Consider the following 23,950-nt stretch of genomic DNA (forward strand, 5'->3'; position numbering starts at 1 on the left):
AACTAACATTATTAATGTACAAATTCAAAAGATGAACATTGTTTTCTTTTAAAATTCATGATGCTTGGAAATTTCCTCAGATATATAGTAGGACTGCTTGGTGCAAGATGGCCTTTAATAATCTTCCATGGTAGTCAATGAAAAAATTCTTCCTATGTTGCCAATTTAGTGAGCATAAATTACTGGAAACCTTATATGGAATAAATTATGTTCTTAAGCCTTCTCAGATGTGCAGCCAATAGAGATTTTAAAGCAGAAAACGAAATGCAAAATTTAGCTTGAAGGGGCATTGGTGTGCATTTGGAACCCTCTCTGGAGTTGTTCCCTCTCCACCCTTGTGAGGGGATTACAGGGCTGCATTCCAACCTGAGGCTGTCTTAGCCACATGCAGCTCTTCAGAAACCTGCATGTGGTTTTCTTCTTAGATTCAAATAAAGCAACAAGGAATATTGCGATGTTGATGTGGCAGTGAGCCTGAGGGGGGTGGGAAATGAAGAACTCTGCATAAGTCACAGACAGGACAAAGAGGAAAAGTGTCACTGACCCCAAATGTGCTATTACCTGACTTGCATGTCTTTGTTGAGAACCCTGCACTGCCATCCCTTTTTGTAAAACCATTGTAAGTGCAATTCATGGGCACTCATGAATGCAAGGTAAGTTTAATTGATTTGTGGCTTTCCACATTGCTGATGATGAAGTGGTACTTGGGCTGTTGAAAGGTGAGGGGAACTTGATTTCAATGCAGAGATGAGATGCTGCATTCTCTAAACTGACAGATGGAAATTCTGCTTCAGAATTCATTATATGATGTGAAGGACAATGGTGAAAATTTGAATCTGCGAAACAGTTCAATAGGTCAAAAATACAGTCAGACCATTAAAAGTTAAATAAATTGGAACATTATGATTCATTGGGAAACACATTTATGTGGCAGTTTCTAAGTTCCCTCATGATCTTAAAGTTCTGTGTCATCTCAAGTTTCCTTCACCTTCTTTGAGATACAAGGTACCCAGCCTGACTAGAATTTTTGCCTATGCAATACCTTGATATGTGACTGAAAATATTTGTTATTATCTAAAGATACCAAATATCTTCATGGAAAATTAATGCTTTCTTAGTGTCTTATGAAGAGGCTGAGAAAGGGAGAGGATTGCCCCTGATTCAAGTCCCTGTCTCTCTTCCTATTCCCAGCAAATAACCATTTGTATATTGTCTATTAATAGAAAATTAAGTTACAGAGTAACAGGTATCAATAGTAATAGGTCAGAATATCAAAATGTATATGAAGTAAAATTTAACCACTTTTCTTTCTAATCATCCTCCTTCATATTTTTTAAACAATATTCATGAATTCTCTAACATTCCTCTCTTCAAGAAGTGAAGTCAAATTCGTGGAGGTGACACCATGATACTTTGAAGTAAAAGGACACATGTGATACTTGTGTCCTCTGGCTTTGGAACATGCTTTTGGGCTTCTCTCACTTGGATCACAAACTCTGGGAAGATTACAAGAAGGTCCATGTGGCCAGGACCTGAAGTCTCTGCAGGGCCAGCGAGGAGATGAGGGAGGCCTGCTGACTGTATCAGTGAGCTGGGTGCCAGGCCCCTCAGCCTAAAGATGACTTTAGCTCCATCCAACATCTTTCTACAACCTCATGAAAGACCATAAATGAAGCCATCTAGAAAAGTCATTTTCACATATCTGACCTTCAGAAACTGTGACATAATAAATGTTTCTTGTTTTAATGTGCCATTTTTTGGATATTTTGTTATACAGCAATAGATTGCTAGTACAACTCTTTGAAGGAACTAATATAGTGTTCAGTATTGACTACAGAAGGCACTCAATAACTATTTGTTGAACCCATGAATTAAGATGCACAAATGGAAAGTTTGATTTATATCCTTCTATACCTTTCTCTATTCATGTAGTCTCTTTTAAAGCAGTGTCACACAAGAGTTTTATGGTACAGATCTCTTTAATTATTAAAAGTTCAGTCATTCAATAAACACTTATTGCTGTTGCTATTTGTCAGTGAACCACTCATTCTCTTCAACTATGACATATTTGTGAGCCCAATTGAGCATCTGCCAAGCTTTTACAAAGTATCTATTGAATCTCACTGCAAAACTCTCTGTCCATAAAGGAGAAAACCCAGATACTGGGCTAGATATATGCAGCTGACCAAGAAAGATAAAGTATAAATAAGAAGACAGAAGTCACTGCTGTTATTGACATACTGAAGATCATCAAAGGTGAGCACAAGATCTATCATTGACCTGAGGTGTATGAGTAACTCAAGGTACTCAACAGTCACAGGAACAATTTGGGAGAAGTGTAGCTCACTCACTCTCTCAGTGATGTGCAGTATGGCTGAAGTTGGATTTGGGTCAGGCATGGTGTTGCATACCTGTAATTCCAGTGACTTTGGAGGCTGAGGCAGGAGGATCACAAGTTTGAAGCCAGTCTCGGCAACTTAGGACCTAAGCAACTTAGTGAGACCCTGTCTCAAAATAAAAATAAAATAAAATAAAATAAAAAAGGCCAGGGATATAGCTCAGTGGTAGAGTGCCCCTGGGTCCAATATCCAATACCCACTTCCCCAAAAAAGCATTAGAAATTTGCCAAGCATATGAATTTATTTTTATGTGGTCCCATTAAAATTTTATATAGAAGTCAAGGACTTATGTGGATGTCAATAAAATGCAAGTAAGACTTTGATATAGTACACAAAATATTATTCCAATTTGGTTTTCTCCTTGACTATGAATAACTATTATTCTGATTCTCATTCATTTGATATTTTCCTTGAACGGGTTTTCTGGTCCAAAAATGCAACTATATAAAATTAACCTTATACTCCTCGGTTATGAGAATAAAGATATGATGAAATATGACGTTATTTATTAAATTAATTAAAACATGCTTATTATGCAAGCCATCTGGGCCACATCTTCAAGTGAACACAACTAATAAATTAAATGCAATATCTGATTCTATTAAATTGACATTTCTGTTTTGTATATGTTTATTTAGCACATGTGTCTTTCTAGTTTGATATCTATTTTTCTGGTAAGATAAATTACTCCTTTATATTAATTTTTTAAGGTCTTGATTGGAGGAATTAAAACTTATGTTCAAAGAGATTTTATAGAATGTCCTCTCTTGGGAGTAGGGAAACTCCATAGGGCCTCTCCTTAGCCCATCTTTCCCTATATGATATAAAGAAATTTTTTTCTAGCAGATCTACAGGTTTTATAGCATCTTTTTGCTCTAAATCTATTTTTAAGTATAGAAAAATATATATATATATATATGGCAATTGTAGTATGTGAAAGTTGAGAATAATTACAGAAATTACCTGTATTAACTGGGCATGATGATGAACACCTGCAATTTCAGTGGCTCAAGAGGCTGAGGCAGGAGGATCACAAGTTCAAAGAGAGCCTTAGCAACATAGCAAGGAACTAAACAACTTAATGAGACACTGTCTCAAAAGAAAAAGGACTGAAAATGTGGCTCTGTGGTTAAGTACCTCTGGCTTTAACCCTTGGTACTCACAAATCTCCCCCCAAATTAACTGTATTAATTAGAATAGCCAGGTTATATTGCTATGAAAAAATAGCACTAATATATTTGAGGCTTACCACAACAATGGCTCATTTCTCATTCCCACTACATACCAACTGTGGATTATTGGAACATTCTGTTTTACATACCCACTCAAGGCCCCAAGAAGAAAGAGACTCTATTATAAATAATAATATGGACTATCTCATATTAGCAGTGTCCTCTGTGGCTCCAACAATGCAAGAGAACATTGGAAAATATCCACTGGGCAAAGAAATATCCAGAAGTAACACAGATCTTTGCTGTTTATATCCGTATGACTAGAATTAGTTACCTGTTCAAGAATAAATATGAGTGATCTGAGATAGTCTTGTGTGTGCCTAGAAGAGGGCAGCCAGGTATAGGTGAGCACCAGTGATGGCCACCACATTACATAATTTAATCCCTTCATTTTGTAGATAAGAAAACTGAAGGCTAAAGGAAGTTGGTATCCTAGGTCACAAAGTAAGCTAGTGGCAGAGTCAGGTCTAGAACCAGCTCTTTTGATACCAGTATTATTTCTATTGTTGCTCTTTCCTATATGGGAGTTGAAAACATATAGAATAAGGCATTAAGCATAAATTGGGAATTATGACCCTATTGTGATTTTCAGGTTGTGTGATTTCCTCTGATATAATGAAGAGGGAAGTCTTCTCTCTTAATCGGACAAATATGAGTTTTTGACAGTTACTATTACTACTACTATTTCTACTACTACTGCTACTACTAGTAATTGTAGTAATAACAATATTTTGCATATACCTAGAACCTTGAACTTCTCAAGGCTTTTTCAAATATATTTCTCATTTGCTCCATGCATAATTTAGGTAAAATAAGCAGATTTGCTTTCACTGATAATTTTATGGACACACAGGGTTATGCAGTACCCATACTCAAAAAGTCAGTTAAGGATGACACTGGGATTATAATTCAAACTTGATTTTCAACCCTAATGTTAGAGCAAAAACCAATTATTTTTTCCTTTCTCTTTCCTGGGATTACAGATTTCCTATGGGAAAGGAATAATTTGGTGGCTTTCTTCAAGCTTCAACAGATTTCAGTGGTAGGATAAGGAGCATAATTTGAGTCCTAATTTAGAATGCTCTTAATTTTTTTTTTGTATTGAGGACTGAACACAATGGCACTTTACCACTGAGCCACATACATCCCCAGTTCTTTTTTTTTAAATTTTGAGACAGGGTCTTGCTAAGTTGCTGAGGGTCTTGCTGCATTGCTGAGGCTGGCTTAGAACTTGCAATCCTCCTGAATTGGTGGGACTACAAATGTGAGTCACTGTACTCAGATTTTTCTAGATTGTTATGCTGATAAAACTATAATACATGTTGACATTTGGAAGATATTCCATTGAGGCTTAACTTTTATCTTTCTGTGTTGGGATATCTTTTGAAACACTACAAAAAATTCTGTCCTATTGGTGTCCTCCTGGTAAGAGGTATTAATAATTTTTTACCAACAAAGTGGGATTAGAATAGTGCTTGTCAGATTATAGTCACTCCATGTATATTTGCTGTTACTAATACTTAACATTTCTTGGATAACAGAGAAGGAAAATGAAAAGGAGTAAATTTGACTTCTTAGATTTTCTTTCTACTTCCTATTCCCCAAAGGCTGCAGGGGTCCTGACAGATTACATAATGTGATCCATAGAAACTTTGCACAACTAAATTTCTTTGGGTTAGTAAGCTTGACTTCAGTTTAAACTTGACAGAAGCTCACAAGGGACTGGTATAACAAAAAGAGGATGTGCTAACTAACATAATGGAAAGAATCAGGGGAAGATAGAGAGGTGTGCCAAAGAAACCACTAGGAAACTATTGTTTTATTTAGTGGCTCTCCTTTCCTTTGGCTTTATTCTCAAATAAATTCTCTTCAAAGTGGCAGCAAAGATACCAAAAGTCGTATCTTACTTGTTTAGTTTTTTTTTTTTTTTCCTATAATTGCACCAAACAGGCCAGGATGGATGTCCACAGGTCTTCTTTGGGTGACATGTCCAAACCTGAAAAAAAACTACAGTCATTTCGATTGGCCAGGCTTAAGTCACTTGCAAACTACTACAGACAATGAGTTTATTTAGCCCCATTTAAACCTTAAAGACTGAGAATCAAAAAAGAGGATGATGTCCTAAAGGAAAATTAAGGCATTATTCCAAAGGGGAATGAATATTTGGCAGAGAAAAATTTTATGCATGTTTTCTAGTATTTGACTCTATGCTCAGGAACAAAACAAATGTAGGAGAAAAAATAAAGTATTTTAGTCAATGATGTTATTTTTCACTAAAATCGAGGAGGCCACAGCGCTAAGGTTAGGTGGAAAAATTTGATGATTCTAATTTGTTCAAATTATATTCTGTTTAATATTACATTTTCCATAGACGTGTACATGCAATAGAAGTTGATAATACCTTTTGCATTTTCATTCTTAATGGAAAAATATTTTAGGAGGGGGTATATAGGCTGTAAAACAAAATTTTGTAATCATGTAAGTGATCAGTCCTCTCTAAGTAAATATGGAGATTCTGGCCTACTCTTCAGAGAAAACCACTTTTTTTGGGAGGGGGTATTGGGAATTGAACTCAGGGGCACTTAACCACTGAGTCACATTCTCACCCTTTTTTTGTTTGTTTGTTTTATTTTGAGACAGGGTCTTGTTAAGTTGCTGAGGCTGGCTTTGCACTCGTGATCCTTCTGTCTCAGCCTCTAGAGTTGCTGGGATTATAGGCATGCATCACTGCAACCCAAGAGAAAACCACTTTTTAATTCCCAGGAAATCCCTATTACTCAAATTTTCCTACTCTGTAAGCAGCGATGGTATAAGCACAAGTGTGTTCAGAATGAAGACTTTCTCTTCATGTCTTATTTTTCTGTAGGTGCCAATTATTGTTTCCTCAAGGTTGGAATGCATGATTATGGGACAGTCACTTTCTCCTTCAAGCCACACCCATTTGTTTATGTGGGCAAAGCATCATTTACATCTATCTATGTTATTTGGGTTGAATAGAACTAATTTTCAACTGTCACACATAAAATACTCCCTAAATAACAACTAAATTCAAGCAATTTCACAACTATATTGTTTTTAAATAAACTTTATCAGCTGATAATTGTGTAGTACTTTCCTGTTTCCTAACTTTCTTAAGGCAGGAAGGGCATATAATAATATTATTATTCTCATATCACAGATGATGAAATAGATAACTGGAGAGATGGGGTGACCTGCTCAAGCTGATGTGAGCAGTAATTAATGCCACGCTTCAGATCTAGACCTCAGGTTTCTCTCACTACATCTCATTATCTGAGTTTGGGCAAGGGCAGCAGTGTTAGCTAGAAGCTAACAGGAAAAACTCTGGAATTGAATGACCAAAGGCTTGAAGCCTAGCTCTGCTGATTGTTAGTTGTGTGACCCTGGGCAAATTTCTTAATCACTTAGCCTCAAGTATTACTCTTCTGTCTTGTTAAATAATTCCACACCTCTTAGGGTTCTTGTAATGATTTAATGAAACAATGCCTGGACAGTCCTTAGCAGGGGCTCTGAATCTTGCTCTTGCTTAAATATGCCAGTTATTGTTATTGTTGTCATCAGATATCTCAAAATGCAGATTCCACCTGCATTTCCAAAGAGAAACAAAGAACTGAATCATTCGTACGCATTATAACATGTTTTTGCTTCTACTAACTATAATCTTTCAGGTAAAATGGGAGGGCAAATTGCTTCAATATTCTGTTTAACTCACTATACTATACTGGCTTTCCAATTGCCTTGTAGCCACCCCTGCCCTGATTCTGACCATCCACCACCAAACCAAGTATATGTGCCATATGCACTGACATGATTGTAAGTTTAAGACAATTTTGCTATTCTGAGATATGTGTAAACTGCAATTGGATTTAACAATTAAATTTAGACATGTAAAAAAAAAACATAACTCATCTGAATCTTCCATTATAGGCTAAATAAACCCAAGGAAATTATGTCTCCATTTTTTCCCCCAACTTTCCCCAATTTATACTGCATTCTAGATTTTCCCAGTATTAGTTTCATGAAAGATCACCCAGTTACTTCCCCACCACTCCAACACAAGTTCTTCTGGAACACTGGCTTTGAATACAATGGGGAATATCAGTTTCATTTGGGCAAACTCTGATTAGAAGGTGGTTTTGTAGAGTAGTGGAAAATGAAAACCAAAGGCCTTGAGCAGGAACAGCCTTTTCTAGATAATTTTTTTTTAATCTATTCAGAACCATTGAAAAGTGAGTCTATCAGAAATGGAGTTCTTTGAAAGAACAAGACCAAATTCTTGCCATGCAGAGCTTGAAGTCTAATGGTGTGTATAGGCAAATAAACAATGAAAAATGGTGGTGAAAGTATAGTGGGGCTACATACAAGGAGCAAGGAACTCAGACTTTGATAGTTCTTCTCAGAGATGGCAATATGTAAGCCAAGGACCAACCCATCAATGTGAGTTTAGACAAGTTAGGGTTTGGTGGGGAGAAGGGAGGAGGCAATCATTTGAGTCTAAGGAAGAAGAAACGGAAGATCTGCAGCAGGGAGCGTGCTTAGCTGACTTTGTGGAGTGCAGAGTTCAGGGAGAAATCCCATCAGAGAGGGATACAACAAAGGTAGGGGCCAGAATAAGGAGCACATGCGTGTAACAATCCTACCCTCAAATCTGTGAAAGCAGAAGTGACTTCCACTGTCCCTCTCTCTTCCCAGGGAGAGGTGCACTCAGAAACATCCAGGCTTTCTGGAGACTGAAGGTGTGGGGGGGTGCAATGACTGAGCACTAATGATATTACGGCACAGTGTTGTCATTGTTTTTGAAGTAACTTTATGTTGATTTAAACTTAAAGCCATCATATCTAGGCAATAAAATAATAGATTTTAAAAGTCCAAATTTAAATTGTGATGACTTTATCAAAGGACTTTATTACTGACATTCAACGAGATAACCTCAAAATTAACACTGTCTTACTGATATTTGCAATACACTGGCAACTTGCTTTACAAGAAGTGATATGAGTTCCCCAGGGAAACCTGGCTGATGAGAGACAGAGCTAGGACTGGCTCCAGAGGTTGCACGTCCACGGCAGTTTGTAGCAGGTATGAGCTGATTGTGCAAAGCCTTGCAGAGCTTTCGACACAGTACCCTGTCAACTCTAGAAGACCCCTGACGTCAGATTTAAGGCATCAACTTATGTACTTATTTTTTGGGGGTAAGGTCAGGGCAATGTTTAAATAAAACATACTTGTAAAAATAAAGTTGTTGTTAAGCTCCAAAGTTACAATGACTATTGTAAATTATGGTGATTTGCCATGAAGGAACTTTTAGACATCTTATATTTTTACTTTCTCTTAGCATGGATAATGAAATTAGGTTACTGTCTCTTAAAGTTAGTAATATTTCTTGTTTCTCCAGAGGTGATGACAATGCATTTTCTTTACATTTTTAGGAAGGTATAGTTTTTATTTTTTAATTTGAAGACAAGGTTTTATCATGATTTACTTGGGATTTTATATTGTCTTATAATTTTTTAAAGTATTTTCTTTTTAATAAATCATGTGACACTCTTTTGTCCCCAAATAAAAACGCAGGCTCTAACCATGTCTGACATGCTGTTTTTTTTTTTTTTTTTTTTTTTTTTTTTTTTGGTCTCTCTTTCAGAAGCTCATAAATTAGAGTGCCAAAGATGCAATATTGCTTTTGATGTATCTGAAGTAGCATAAAGTGAAGTCTTGGAAACTACATCACATTTTCAAGAAAGAAAGAAAAGTTAAAGAGGTGGGGGAAGACGATAGCTTAAAAATAATTTAAACTGTGACAACTGTATCAAAGGACTTCGTTACTGACATTCAACATGACAACCTCAAACTTAACACTGCTTTATTAATGTTTGCAGTGCACTCACAATTTTTCAACTATACTCTCCTTTAGAAAAAAAAAAGCTGCCATGCATGTTATCTGTTTTCAAATTTGTCAGACATACTCCAAGAATACTGATTAGAGAATTAGATTAAAAATGAAAAACATTGTGTTGTATTCATATTGAAAGGGATATTTTATTCCTATAAAAGTATTTAAAGTGTATCATACATTTGTTCCTGGAATTGACATTTTGTGTTTTTAATTTTTTGTTCCTATCAAACAAATTTTTTTTTTATATTGGATCAAGTCATTTTATCTCTATAGCCTATTTTCACTGTCCTTGCTGGACCTATGAGCATGGGCAAACACTTTTTAATTATCCTGATCAAGTGTGGGGGACATCCTTTTGCTGACCCCACTTGTAATCAATTGTGATCTCCTAGAAGCAGGCGAATTGATTGCCTCTCTCCTCCCCAACTAGTCAGAAGAGTGGGTCATACATTATCCTGCCCCTTGGAAAAATCCAACTCAGTGATTGATTTTATGACTGCTTGTGGCAGCAAATTCCTCAGCATGAATTCTAGCAGGTGAAGAAGTATTTCCTATAACTTGCTCTAAATTTCCTTAGAATTAACTTCTCTGAGTGGTCCAGCCTCTTATAGGACAATGGAATAAGGATCTATCAGTTTTACTGCCTAGTACCTATCTTTAATGCCTAAGTAAATCTCTCTTATTTTCCAGACTTGAGTTAGTAATTTTAACTTTTGAAATATCCCATAATGAACAAATCTAGATGGGACTCACTTCTTTCCCTACTCTGGAACTCAGCCATCCCTGCACTAAATTTTCTTAAGGTGAGAAAGTGAAATATGAAAACAGTAATCTAAATGACCATATATTCTCCCCATAACACTATATTGTGCTCAGCTTTCTCTTATTTTTTTTTTATCCTTTTGATTTCTCTGTGCAGAAAAAGGGAAATTCACTGAATACTATAAAAATTTCCTTTGAAAGATTTTTAATCTAGTTCTTCTTCATATTCAGTGCAATATCACCCTCTTACAGTATTATATACCTTATAATTTATTTATTTATTTATTTATTTATGTGTGTGTGTGTGTGTGTGTGTGTGTTGCTGGGGATCAATCTCAGGACTTAGTACATGCCTGATGGTCAGGCTATCACTGAACTACATTTCCAACCCCTGCTTAGGATAGTTTTATTCAATAACAAAAAGCCCTACAGGAGCTTGGGCATGTCTTTGTTCTGATTTCTACATTCCGTGGGGGAGGGGAATAAAGCTCTCTTTTTAAATATTAAGCAGATTAGACATTAATTTTATTAAATCAGCCATTAGTTATTAATCAAACAAAAATAAAAATAAAATATGTAGCTATCCAAAGACAACATTTTCTTTAGATTTTCCCCAAATGTGTCTTTTCTTGCTTTACTCCCAAATACTTTCATTTTTACTGTCTTCCTTTCATTGGTTTTACAATGTTAGTATCAAGATGATCTTGTTTGATGGCTTACAAACACCACTTATAAGATTCCAAACAAATAAAAATTGAATTTTAATAAAACAAATTTGTTTATTGAGATATGTATGAGAGAGACCTAGTATTTCATGCTTGTTGAGTAAATTGGGCTTTGAAATATATTTGAATTTGTGGAGTGAGGGTGAAGAATCACACACACACACACAACATACACATACACACACATACCAAACAACAAACAAGCAAACCAAAAATTTTTAAAAAAGGAAAGAAAAGAAAAAGCAGATCAAATTGAAAGTATATACTGAGGCAAGGGTGGTTTTAATATTATTTTAATTTTGGAGTTTCTGTAAAGAGAAGAAAAATGGTGAAGGAAGAAAGGAGAGGAAGAGTGTGGCCATGAGCAGGGGTGTGACAAAGAGGCCATGACTCTGCAGTGATCTCTTTTTCTGCCCTTACTTCCTTCTTCCTGCCCTTCCTTTTCATTTTACTTTCTGCCTTCTTCTCTCCATTCCTCTCTACCTTCTCTTCTACTTTCATCAAAGATCACTAAGCACCTACTATATGTGTGTTTCGTGCTAGGCACCAGATGCAGTGACAAAGGCAAACCTGGCCTTAAACTCAGAGCAGGGTCAGGCAGATGAAAAGCAATTGCACTAGGAGTCATCCTAGAGGAGCATGGGAGCCCAGAGTGGGAGGACTCATCCTATTTGAGAAGGAGAGATGCTATTGAAACTAATACATAAAGGATGCTTATGAGTGGGCCAGGGGAATTAGGAGAAGAAAATTCATTCCCAAAGCACAAGGAGCTCATAGTGGAGGAGCTGAAAGAAGCCCAGTAGTGCTAGAGACAATCATCTAGGGAGAAATTCCTCTTGCATGGTCATCATGGCTTGGAGTATTTATATCCATTTTTTTTTTCTTTAAAAACAAAACTAATGAGAATACTTAGTACTTTGGATAGGCTAGTGGTGTAGCTCAATGGTACAGTACTTGTCTAGCATGTGCAAGGCTCTGGGTTCTATCCCTAAAACTGCAAGAAAAAAAGAAAAACAAGACAAAAAAAAGCCGTTTGGCACAAATGCATTATTTTTTATTAAATCTAACAATTAGGTAGAGTTGGCATTGTTATCTTTTGAAGTAGCTTTGGAACATTAAAGAAAAGGATGCTAGAATTCCAAGAATATATGAAATATGTGCATCCTGTCTCCTCTTTCCTAGTTAGGGACCTGAATTCATGACATAGGCAATCCAGGGAGGCTAGCTGGGTGCCAGGGAGGGTACTGTGTTTGTGAACTGGCAAAGATGCTCATCCCATCGGTGCAGAGAGATTTCTCTTTAAGGGTCCTGTTCTCAGCATTTGAGTATTAATTTAGAGATACCACTCAAAATACTTTTTTGGGTACTTAATTCCTTTAGAACTAGCTCTCAAAACAAACTTTCTTTTTTTCACAGTCAAATCCATGAAAGTTATAAATATTTTAAAAATTTTGGATTTCCCACTCAGTGGGACAGCCACTGTTAACAAGGAAAAGACATTAAAGGTGGGGGTGATAGTCGCTCTGTCTCTATCCTATTGGTGCAGAAAGATAATTGCATGGCTCATATTGTACTTGGAAATAAAAGCCTCGATACTCCCACTTATTCTCCACTATATCTTCGAGGCTGAAAGCAGACCACAGGACATTTGGCTTTAAGAAAAAAAGGAAGAAAATTCGCTGGAAAAGCACTCTGCAGAACTGGGCATATCTCTGCCTGACTGTCCAAAGAAAGCAGTCTGGGACCACACCCATCTCTCAAATCTCTCTAAATTTTGCTGAATCCATTCTACTTCCCAATTTAGTATATTTATCTATTTATAGGTTTATATATTTTAATTGAGCTGCTACTGTTTTGTTATTTTGTTTTGCCTATCAAAAGCAAAGGGTTAGGTGAGACACATTGAAGATATGGATTCTCTTTTGCAAATGTAAGAATATATTCTGAAGCTTGGTTGGGGAAGTCAATGGAGTCCCAGACTACCACAAATTTTTTTACTTTACTAATTTTTAATTTGTTTTGTGGTGGTGTGCATCAAGTCCAGGACCTCACATATGCTAGGTAAGTATTCTATCTTTGGATTACATCCCTAACCCTGTAACACTTTTTTATTAACAAAAAAAGAAAGAAAGAAGGAAGAAAGGAAGGAAGGAAGAAAAAGATTAAAGCAGATGTAAGTTATCAAATAGTCTTGTCTCAATCATGTCTATATGGTGGCTCACAAATATTTTGGATGCAGAGGAACAAACAATACACATGTCTCATCCTTGGGTCAGACATGTAGCTCACACATTTGGAGCAGTCTTTTATTCAAGGTGTATATAGGACAAAAGTGCTTCCACTTTGACATATTTTAAACCTAGCTTTCAGATAATATTTTTAAAAAAATTAAACCAAAATTATTTTTATTAAAACTATTATATATGTTTTGAAAAGGACAAGGTTCAAATAATATGTGTGTTAATTCAGATTAAAAAGGCCAATTTTTATTTTGAGCTATATTTAATTTGAAGGGCACTTTCTGTGGTAGCAATTTTAACTAGACATCTATGTTTGTGGAATCTTCCTGTGTAGGGAAGGTGCTTGTCAGGCTTGGGTAACACCGTGATCCTCTCTATTCTTACACACTCCCCAGAACTCACCACTGAGTCTCCTGCAGAGAAGTTCCTCAGAACTGAATTAAATGGCTGACCCAGCACAGCTGGTGTCATCCGAGGATGCTGAAATATCCACCTGTAGTGTCTATGCCTGAACCCTGCTATTAACCCTTTCCAATTTCAGATAGAAAAATATTCCATTAAGGGAGTAGTCGACTCAGAATAGCAATGATGACAAGAATAATGCAATAAAGACCTAGACCGAGTAGCCACTGTGTACAAGAGACTGTGCTAAGCACTATTATTTTGTATAAACTTTCAAAGGGATATGTTTTTATCATTATTTCTATTTTACACTTAGGAAGAGTTATAGAGTTAAGAGGCAGACCCAGGACTCTAAATTGAATGTCTGGTTTTGGATTCTGTGCTTTTAATAATTACATTCACCAGGCTGGATACTATAGCACAAAAAGTTCTAAAAAAGCAGAAAGACTTCCTTAGGCCCTAAAGCATGCAAAGCAAATTTTGTGGGGAAGTTATTTGGATCAACTCTTGGTCTCCTTTGTTCTTCCTTTCATTTTTTTCCCACAACTCTTTACTAAGCTGTATCAAAAACTGTTGTGGATATTGTGAAGAACATATATAAGAAAGACTCTGCCCACTTTTGATTTTTTGTCCTCTACCTAGTCTCCTTCCTTCAGTACTGTGATGGATTGAACAATCCTAAAACTTGGCTTTGGCCATCTGTTTGGGGGACTCCAGCAGAACCACATATCTTCTGGTTCAAAATTTAAACCCACCTTGTCTATAATTCCTAGCAGGATTATGATCTCTGCTGCAATATTTTAAATCATCATTATTATTATTCTGGTGCTGGGAATCAAACCCAAGGGCACTTTATGACTGAGATACATCCCAAGTTCTTTTTACATTTTATTTTGAGATAGAGTCTCATTAGTTTGCTCAAACTTGAAATTCTCTGCCTCAATCTCCCGCATTGTGGTGATTACAGAATACACTATTGTACTCAGCTTTTTTTTTTTAATTTTGAAATATTTTTGTGGTGCTAGGAATCAAACCATAATCTTGCACATGCTAGGCAAACATTCTACCACTGATCTACATCCCCAGCTTGCATATTTTTAGATTTCCAGTTATTCAGAAATATTTTGATCTAAATATGCCTTTGGTGTCATGCTTTATTAATGTGGGTACAACTCATATTAGTGAGTGACTGCCTTGCAGCCATTTGCCCTGAATAAGTTATCAGGTTTCATTGTTTACTCTTAGTTTGAAAAAAATTCCATATGCTCTGACCTCATGACACTTAAACCCTGCACATGCAGCTAAAACAGAAAACTCGTTATCTGATATCACAAAGGCAAATCAGCTGTTAGAAATACTCAAGTGTTTCCATCCCCACTGATATGTTGATGTTGTGGGGAGCCATAGCTTATTAATTAGGAATGCACAGGAGAGAATTTTGTTGTTGTTTATTCATTTCCAAATAAACCCAATACAAAGAAGTTTAGCTACAGTGCATTTATTTTTCATTGTCAGCATATATCATTATGTTATCATGCAAGAACTACCCAAGGAAATTTTACAAATATTACCACATGGATTGCTTAATATGGCCCTCCTCCCACCTGCCTGTGGAGTTGTTTGAGAAAAGGAAAAAACATGAGCATTCGTCAGGCCCTTGGGGTGAAGAGTCTGCTCACATGTGAGGATGCCAGTTAGCCTGGGTGCTTGCAGAACAGGCTTTGGCAGGCTGCCAGAGAGAGAGTATTTCATAATTCAGGACTTACCCCAGAGGATTCTGAGCCAACAAGACACTAATAAGAACTCAGGTTTGAATGCAGAGGGAGGAATTTTATTTCATGGACCAAGACGTTGGAGAAGGAAGCATTTCTACTTTGTAAGGTTTCTTTCCTTTTGTTTTACTTTTATTTTAGCTGATAGGATTTTTTCTCAATAGATTTCACAGTATATAAAATTCTCATTGTCTTTGGTACTTCTGAAAGCACTGTAATACCAATTCATCCCTAAAGAATGTAATAGGTATTTGGGGGGAAAAGATGCTAGTTTGTGCAATAAGATATAAAAATGTACAACTTACTTGTACCAAGAGTTCTGTCAAGATGTGTGTGGGATATCTCAGTTAATTCTTGGAACTCTAGTGTCTGGGTATTACCAAACTTAATTGTAGTTGAGGAAACTGAATCATGGAGAGGTTGAGTAATTTGCCAGAGGTCACAGAGCAAGTAAATTGCAAGGCTACGAAAGAACCCCTGCGGCCTGATTAGATCTATCCTCTTAAGTGACTTGGTGGTACTTTCTACATTTTGCTCTTGCCTTGCTGTTCACCAGAAGCCATTGGTCGGCCTGTGTCTCCATCTTTGTTAAGTAACTATTGTGCTAATATGTTCATTAAAACCACAAAAAGGGGTTGGAAGACAGTTTGGAAGTTAAAAAAAAAAAAAACCAACAAAAAAACAACTAAACATACTCTGGTAGACCAGCAATCATGGTCTCTGGTTGAATGAGGTGAAAACTTATGCCCACAAAAAAACCTGTATGTGGATGTTTTCAGCAGTTTTATTCATAACTGTCCAAACTTGGAAGCAACCAAGATGTTCTTCAGTGGGTTAGTGAATAAACAAACTGTAATACTTTGAGACAATGGAATATTATTCACAAATAAAAAGAATTTTAAGCACGTATTGCTAAATGAAAGAAGCTAGTCTAAAAAGGTTTTCTATCCCAGTTATGACATTCTCAAACTACGAGAATGGTAAAAAGATAGTGTTTTCCATTGTTTTGAAGAATAGAAGGATAAATAAATGAGCACAGCATAGAGGATTTTTAGCAAGGTAGAAGTACACCCTATGATGATAGTGTAGTAGGAGATAATTGTCATCATACCTTTGTCAAAATCTTTTCATTTCTCTTTTTGGGGTACCAGGGATTGAACTCAGGGGCACTCAACCACTGAGCCATATCTCCAGGCTTATTTTGTATTTTATTTAGAGTCAGGGTCTCACTGAGTTGCCTAGCACCTCGCTTTTGCTGTGGCTGGCTTTGAACACACACACGATCCTCCTATCTCATCCACCCGAGCCACTGGGATTATAGGAGTGTGTCACTGGGCCCAGCACCTTTGTCAAAATCTTTTTTTTTAATATTTATTTTTTAGCTTTAGGTGGACACAGTATCTTTATTTTATTTTTATGTGATGCTGAGGATCGAACCCAGTGCCTTACGCATGCCAGGTGAACGCGCTACTACTTGAGCCATATCCCCAGCCTGACTTTGTCAAAATCTTAAGGTGAACTATATACTTTAAATAATAATAATGTATCAATATTGGCCCATCAATTGTAATAAGTATATTACACCAGTGCAAAGAGTTCATTGGAGGGAAAACTAGTAGGAGAATACATGCGAACTCTCTGTAATTACCTCTCAAACATTCTATCAACCTAAAACTGCTCAGAAAATATTAATTAATTTTTAAATTATTACTTATTTATTACTGCACTGAGGATTGAACTCAATATAATTTGCACATGCTAAGTATATGTTCTACCACTGAGCTGTATCCCCAATCCTAACTAATTTTCCAAAAAGGGTAAACTTGGGTAGGAAGGGCTCCTAGGAGGTAAGATGAAAAGAATGTTTTTTATTTCTTTCTCCATTATGCATGTTTCTACTACTTATTAGAAAAAAATTAATTAAAAACATTTAAATATCTTTATTACATATTCAAAATTAATTAAAAATTTAGAAGCCATCAGGGTGGGGTTGTAGCTCAGTAGTGGAGCATGTGCTTAGCAGCTGTGAAACACTGGGTTACATCCCCAGCACCAAAACAAAGCAAGAAGCCACAAAAGAAATAATGGTCATCTTTGGATTTGATCCTGAAGCTATGATCTCATGTTTGACCCATATTTAATGATGAAATCTTGGTCTCTCTTGTCCCTGATGCATAATAGCACCATACTCAAAAATGACACCCTTGGTTAGGAAGAGGTGGGACATATTCAAAGAGTTGGGTTTCTTTTCTTTCTTTCTTTTTTTTTTTTTCAGAGAGAGAGAGAGAGAGAGAATTTTTTAAATATTTATTTGTTAGTTTTCGGTGGACACAACATCTTTATTTTTATGTGGTGCTGAGGATGGAACTCAGGGCCCCGTGCATGCCAGGGGAGCGCGCTACCACTTGAGCCACATCCCCAGCCCCAGAGTTGGGTTTCTTACAAGTCTCCCTGCTGCCTGCTCTTGCCCTTCTTAGCATCATGTACTTTAGTTTGCTCCTCAGGGACTCTGCAGAGAGTTCATTCTGGTGGTCCAGTTTATATTCTGATATCATCAAGGTGAGACAGTGTTGGGAGAAGGGGAAAAAAGAAGATAAAGAACAAAGAAGGGAGAGAGGAAAGAATAAGGGAAGAAAGGAAGAGGAGAAGGGAAGGGAAGATAGAGCAGATGTAATTTTGATGGGCCAGTTAGGAGGCCTGTTTGGCTTCCTATTAAAGGTTTGGTCTTGGGAAGGGATTCTCCAAAAAAGAAAAAAGAAGAAGTTCAGATTTTCTAGCAAAAAATGGGACTGGATTTCTCTCTGATTCTTCTCTACTTCAAGCCTTGGAAGGTACACTAAACCAAAAATGGCCTAGCCCCTATCTGTCACCACTTCCTGCATCCTCACCACCAGGGCTGGTAGACACCATTAATCATACCAGGCATCCATCTGTGTGCCTGTCATTTGGGCTGCTCCCTATGGCCAGAAAAGCAGATGACAGGCAAATGCCAAGCACTTGGCTGTGTGGTTCTTCAATGGTGACTGGGTAGAGGAGTTGCTTCGTTTTGCTTAGATTTTAATTTTCACATAATCCAATTTACTCTTACAGAATGAGATAGTTAGGTTTAGAAAGAATGGAGCAAACCCAATTCCTTTTGGCTTTGTAGCTGAACTGAAGGCATTAGAGATTTTAAATATCACTGGGCAGTGTTGATTCAGTTGAAACACATATGCACCAAATTTGAAGCAATAGGGAGCTATCTGATCAACTTGTTTTTCTATTTAATCAGTTAATGAAGGTTTGATTTTTAAAATACAGAATCAAAGAATCAGGGCTGGGTTGTGACTCAGTGATGAAGTTCTTGCCTAGCATGGATGAGGCACTGGGTTGATTCTCAGCACCACATACAAATGAATAAAATAAAGGTCCACCAACAACTAAAACAAAAATATTAAAAAGAAAAGAAAAGAATCAGCCAGGACAAGAATCTTAGTGTATTACCCAAGTTATTTGTTTTTCCTTTCCCAATATAGAGTTTATATATTAGTTAGCTTCCTGCTGCTATAAAGAATATCTGAGATAATCATCTTAAAAAGAGGAAAAATTTATTTTGTTTTGGCTCATGGTTTCAGATATTTCAGTCCATGGTCACTTTGCCCTGTTACTTAGGGGCTCTGAAGAGGCAGCTCATCATGGGGAGAGTGTGGTGGAAAAGACCTATACACCTCATGATAGCTAGGAAGGAGGGTGTGGGGAGGCAGAAAGAGGGTTGGGATCCTAATATAGTCTTCAAGAATATGTCCCCCATTACATAATTTCCTTCCATTAGGCTCCACTTCTTAAAGTTTCCACCACTTTTCAAGAGCACCACAAGCTAGTAAGCAAGTCTTTAGCACACAGGTCTTTGAAGGACACTTATCCAAATTATAGAAGATTATAAACATACATTCCGATATACAAGTTAATTTACCACCCAACTATTATTTTCAACCTCAAAAATTTATTTGGAATATATGTATAACCCCTAAAGACCCTGGTAAAATTGAATTATTGGCTCAATGTAAAGTTCCCAAGGAACCTTGACTGTTGGGCCCCTCTCAGGTAGAGTAAGCTTTCATAGATGTGCATGACTCTTTGTGCAGGTGGGAGATCTCTAGCTTCAGGAATCCTTCATTTAAATGGTGCCACAGCTTACCCTTAAATACAGACTCCAGAAAGTTTTGATCCTGTTTCTAGAAGAAAAATAACAATGTCAGGAATAACAATATACTCCAACTCCCTACTTCCAATACAATATACTTCCAATATCTCTTTCAGATTCCATGACACATCTTTGGAATGGTGTAATGCAAATGCTGATTTCTATTTTATGTATTTTATTCAAGGGTAGTAGTGAACTTGGGCTGCCCACCCCCACCCAATATTGTTAAGGTTTCTCACTAATATTCAGTGGTATGAATTCAGATCAGACAAGGAATGAGTTGTGATCCTAGTACTAAGGAAGCAAACTGGGCATCATTTTTCAACTTTGGCTTTACTCATGCCATCTTCTATCAGCTAAGTCTTTAGATCCAAACATGATGAACTACACCAAGTTGGATGCTTGAAGAATAAATTTTCTTCCCAAAGTGAATATTTCACTCCTTTCCAAAAATTCACTTGTCATTTACTGAAGGCTTCCTTGGTTCAGCTACTATGCCAAATGCTTTATACACTTTACCTAACTTCAACATTTTCTACAACCCTTTGTGTATTGTTATTTTTTTTTCTCACAGAGGAAAATGAAGACAGTAACTCTTACAGATGTTAGACCATCATCATCATTGTCAGCAGCAGCAGCAGCAGCAATAATGATTCTTAACTCTGAGAAGCTACCCAGTTCCTGAAACATGGAAAGTATGCTATTTCAAGAATCCTCAAACAAGTCTTTAAAGTAAGGACATTTAATATTCCCATCCCACAGATAAAGAAACTGAGGCCTAGAGTTAAATTATCTCTCCAAGGTCTAAATACATCATGCAAAGGTGGAGCAGTTAGTCTGACTCTAAAGCCTCTGATCTTCATTGTTACAATTTCTGGTAATGTAGTGGAATAAAAGTAAACTAAGAAGTGTCAGGTGTGCACATATTATTTTATTAAGATGAGATGATGCTGGACGCAGTGGTGCTCACCTGTAATCCCAGCAGCTTAGGAGGCTGAGACAAGAGAATCCTGAGTTCAAAGCCAGCCTTGGAAATGGCAAGGTGCCAAGCAACTCAGTAAGACCCTGTAAAACAGGGCTGGGGATGTGGCTCAGTTCAGTAGTCCAGTGACCCTGAGTTCAGTCTTCTGTAATCCCCCACCACAAGAAAAAAAAAAAAAAAAAACGAAAAGAAAAAAAAAAGATGAGATGAGAAAGACAAAGAAAGGACAAAACTTTCCTGTGATTGGAAGCTTAAAAATTTAACACTTAACATACTTTATCCTTTTTTACTATTTAAAAAATTCTTTATTTTAATTGGTGCATTATAGTTAACCATTAATGTGGAATTCATTGTGATATGTTCAGAGATGCATATAACTTAAAAATTCTTAATAACTGCAGACATCCAGATAAATTTGTCCAAAATTAAGTGTAAATTGTTCCAGTGTTCATAACAGTCAGCCTCAGTTTCATTATTATTACTATTATTATTGTCGTTTCCCAAACTTAAAACAACTTTAATCCTTATGAAAGCAAAGGTTAGACAATAAAAATGATATCAGATCCTTTTATAACAATTGTTTTTTTCTTAAGCATATGCACATAAGTTGCTTAATACTAACATTGAGGCAGTAAAATTCAGCACGAATAATTGTATTGTAAAGATCATCTATAAAAGTGAAAGGAGAGATAAAAATTTTTATGTATCTGATGGTGACTCTTAGGTGTTATGTATTAAAAATGTGACATTAGCCACAGAGAATAAGAGGTATACTTCCTACTTTGAATTAGATACTCCCAGGTGTGATTCTTGTAGTTACCACTTCTTCACATTCACTATTTAAGCTCCTTCAATTCACTCGAGGGTATGGCAATTAGGACCCATTTTTTGAGAAAGTAAAGATGTATGGAAATACTGCTATTTTAACAAAATGTAAAAACTTTTGACTTAATTTATTTTATTTGTTGAGATTGCTATGAACATCCTAACAAAGATTAAGTGACTTTCATGGACTTTTATTTGTACACTTAGAACACAAGGTGGTTAAATACAAGATGAGCTCCAGGAGAGGCGGAGTTGCATATGGCGCCATTTGGAACCAAAGGGCTCCATCCCCTTTATGCTTCATGGACCTGTATCAATCTTTCTGCCTCCAGCATCTCCATTTCTCCTCCCTCCTCACTGCCAGCCCTCACACTTATGCACACTCATCATGGGAGGGAGGCAAGTTTACTCTCCATAAACAATTTGCTGGTTGGCTACTCTGAGTCTGCCAACCAGGTTGCCAATTCTGATGTAGACACCTGTCCATTTGGAACAGGAATGAAAACAGCCACTCAATTCCTAGAAATCATCAAACACCCTGTCAGTGAACAACAGGTCTCTGTTAACTGCAATCTGGGCAAGACGTGAATGGGTCACATAGACAATTACCGCTCCTCCAAGCCATTCAGCTTCCTTAAAATTGATGAAAGTTTCTGATCTTTTCACCACAATGTAGTTTGATGAAGGTCACCATTTAATGATGGCGATAATAAGCTGCTAAAGCTTTATTTTTTTGTTATGAAATTAGAGTTCCAAAACAATGCTATGAAGAAAGTGCTAATAAGAGTACAAGGTCAACCCATATTTTCAGGTGGTTTCCTGAATGACATCTTCATTGTTATGAAAATTTATTTCCAAGCACATCACTGATAGATTCTGGAAAATATGCACAATTTCACACAGAAGCAAGTACACCCCATCTAGTGTGTGTGAGTGTGTGTGTATTTGTGTGTATTGGAAGATTCTTTGACACTTTATCTTGTTTCTTGTTCTTTGTCTTTTCATATACTGCCCTGGTCTTTGTGACATGATCTCCTCATAAATTTTGGGTGAAAAATATTTTAGGTCAGTGTTGCCTACTACTTCCAGATGAAATGTTACTATTGAAGTGAACTTTCTGAGAAGCTTGGGTCCTGTGTTTAGGAGCTCCTGCCTGGCGGAGGCTGGGGACTAATGTGGGTTTAATGTTGTTACGAGCCAGGCAGCTGAGCTGAGTAACAATACGAGTCTGTTGGACATGTCTTCTGGGTTGTCACGTTCAATTTGCACATGACCTCCTGGCCAAAAAATGGGAAAGAAGTGGTAGAATGTGGGACTGAAAGCTCATATTATTGCTTTGACAGCTTCACTCATCTAGAAGTAATGCAAAATGCAATTTATATTTATACACTCTGACCTCCTGCGCAGAGAGGGAAAGTATCTAATGATGGGCCGAGGTAGTGGAGGAAGAAACAGATCTCAATACAGCTGGAATTTGTCTACATTTTTGCTTTTCAACCATTCAATTACAGTCAAAATATAAATGAAACATGGACAGTGCACTGGTGAGGTAGTGACACAATTATTTTATAGTGACTGGGTTCTGGCTTTGAATCTTGGCAAAGGTGGCTGCAACACGCCTTATTTCACTGGAGACAGATAATCTGCCTGCTCCCACTGGACAAAGGCCCTCTGCTTGTAGGTGCGTCATTATGCCCATCAGAGAAGAAAAAAGACACCAGTGAGTCAGTGACACTCCGGATATGCATTTGGAAATTCTTGAGAGAGGCTGACATGTTAATCCTATTAACCAAGATAAATCAAGTCAGGCCTGGTGGTAACTGGGGCATTATTCACTTTTGAGTGGAAATAGGCAGTGGGCATAATGCACCATTTTCTTTTGTGCACCAGGAAATTTACTGGCTTTTACATGTCTCCAAATAGCTTCATTTTGAATAGAATCTGTGAGCCAACTGGGGAGAATAAGACTATCATCAGCAGCATCCTCAAATATGTCCTGACTATTTCTGACCAGTGTTTTAAATGAACAAGGTTTCTATGAAAGTAGGACTCACAAGGGACAAAGACTCTGGCTTTTTCCAGAGATTAAAGGGAACAGAAATAATCACCTTTATAAAATCAGCAGCACCCGAAGAACTGGTGGCAAACACCACTTTTGTTCACATCAACAACCTTGCTTGAGACCCACTGATCAACCTTGAAAAATAAAGCAAAAAGAGAAATAGGGCAACAATGAACAATGCAATAGAGGATTCCTAGACCAACTGCTCAAACATAAATTTATTTATCTATATTTCTTCTAATTTCCTCCTTGTTTTTTTCCTTTGGGGGATAAAAAGTCTCTGCTTTGTAAGTCTTCCTAGATATTAAACCTCTCCCTATTGCATCCCACTAGAGTCTCTTGATGCAGAAGACACAAATGCCTAAAAAAAACAAAAACCTGAACACAGCATCCTTCTTTGTAGAGGAATATCAAATAAGCCCTACTCTCAAATTGCCTCTTTCTACTTTCCCTTT

The 23,950-nt window shown here is 36.9% G+C and overlaps 1 long non-coding RNA gene across 1 annotated transcript in view; it reads left to right on the top strand.

Annotated features, from left to right (window-relative positions):
* The window catches only part of LOC125612502, a 42,538-nt gene extending 22,001 nt beyond the window's left edge, over nucleotides 1-20,537 (top strand). The window contains exons 2-4 of the long non-coding RNA XR_007342922.1: nucleotides 2,148-2,256; nucleotides 9,291-10,345; nucleotides 20,201-20,537. This is a non-coding gene — a long non-coding RNA (uncharacterized LOC125612502). The remainder of the gene's footprint in view (nucleotides 1-2,147; nucleotides 2,257-9,290; nucleotides 10,346-20,200) is intronic.
* The last annotated feature ends 3,413 nt before the right edge of the window (nucleotides 20,538-23,950 follow it).

Source organism: Marmota marmota, unplaced genomic scaffold, assembly GCF_001458135.2.
Source record: "Marmota marmota marmota unplaced genomic scaffold, marMar, whole genome shotgun sequence".
Lineage (NCBI taxonomy): Eukaryota > Metazoa > Chordata > Mammalia > Rodentia > Sciuridae > Marmota > Marmota marmota.